Genomic DNA, 1,524 nt, shown 5'->3' on the forward strand with positions numbered 1-1,524 from the left:
GGGAAGACAGCACATACCTGGTAGCTACTCATTCAAGGAACGGGATTTGAAAATCATGAACCTGCTGGTGATGGAGGGCGCAGCATAAAAGCTACTGTTTATGAGCACCTACTATGTGCCAAAGCATGGGGCACAGAGTAGGTACTCCACAGTGTTGGTACATGTGTGTATAAATAGCAATACAAATATCTATATTCTCGTAACAACCTCTCTCTCTCTGTGTATATATATTTACATATGTATAAATAGAATATATTTAGAGAGAGAGAAAGAAGCAGAAAGGAAAGGAGGGGATGGAGAGAAACAGCCTTCAGGGAGGAGAGCTGGCAGGCCACCTGGGGATGAGGGCGGGATTGGCACTGAGTAAATAGTCCTTTCCGTATTTGAATTTTGTTTTACCCACTTAAAATGACATTCGAATTAGACGTATTGATTTTTCATTTGATCCTCAGCATTACCTGAAAGAGAGCTGGATGCCCAGCCATGTGGCAGACAGGCGACGTGACTTACTTTAGGTCACGCAGCAAGAAGATGGCTGAGCGGGGCCCTGAAACCAGAACCGTCCTAGGGGACTGAGGCCGTGGGGCTGTGCTCCAGAGGCGGAGCCCCTGTGGCCACCCCGATGGCCTCCGGCAGGGGTAGCATCACAAGGGTCTTCACTCCGTCCTGCAGGTCTCCCTGGCTCAGTCTGAGAACTTGCCCCACAGGTCTCCCCTCTGCAGGGAGAAGAAATAAAAATAGCCAGGCGGGGGGAGGCCAGCGCTGGGCCGTGGGCAGCAAGGCGTGCCTCTCCCATGACTCTGGACTCTGCAGAGCAGAGTCCTTCTCTGCGGTGTCAGGCCCTGGGCCAGGCTCCCAGGGGGCAGAGCGGATCAGGCACAGTGGCCTCACTGGGAGGAGAAACAGGTCACAAGGGAGAGCATGGTTAATTAAGAAGAGGTGCAGGAGTGGGGGCGGGGTGCTCCAGACAGCGGCAAGGACATTTGCAAAGGCAGAAGCATGTGACAAATATGGGCCATGGAGAAGTGTGAATGGCTGGGCGTATCTAGAGGGTGGGGTGCCTGCTGGGGCAGGGTGCAGGGTTCAGCCGGGGACACAGGCAGGCCACATGGCAGAGGAAGCAGGGAGTGTGGGCAATCGGCAGCCAAGGCAGGTTGTGTTTCAGATTAGTGTTTTAGAGAGACTCTCGATTCCTGACGCAGTCACCCCAAGGCCCGGATGCCACCATCTGGTCCCTGCGTGCCCCTGCTGTGGAGGCCTCTTTCACCCGACTGCCAGTTGCAGATACCTGCCAGCCTTCCCGAGGGCTCGCTCTGGCCGCCGGAGTTAAAGCCCCCGCCCACCTCCTTCCACTCCCAGCAGAAGCCCTGGGCCCTCGGTGGGGTGACTCAGGGCTCGAGGACTGACTTCCGGTATGCCCTGCCCCGGTGGCTGCCAGTGTTCCCTAGAGTCCCCTGCTGTGTTAGTTCCCTGTTGCTGCTGTAACGAATGACCCCAGATTTAGTAGCTTAAACCACACACGTT

The sequence above is a fragment of the Pteropus medius genome, unplaced genomic scaffold, assembly GCF_902729225.1.
Source record: "Pteropus medius unplaced genomic scaffold, Ma_sr-lr_union100, whole genome shotgun sequence".
Lineage (NCBI taxonomy): Eukaryota > Metazoa > Chordata > Mammalia > Chiroptera > Pteropodidae > Pteropus > Pteropus medius.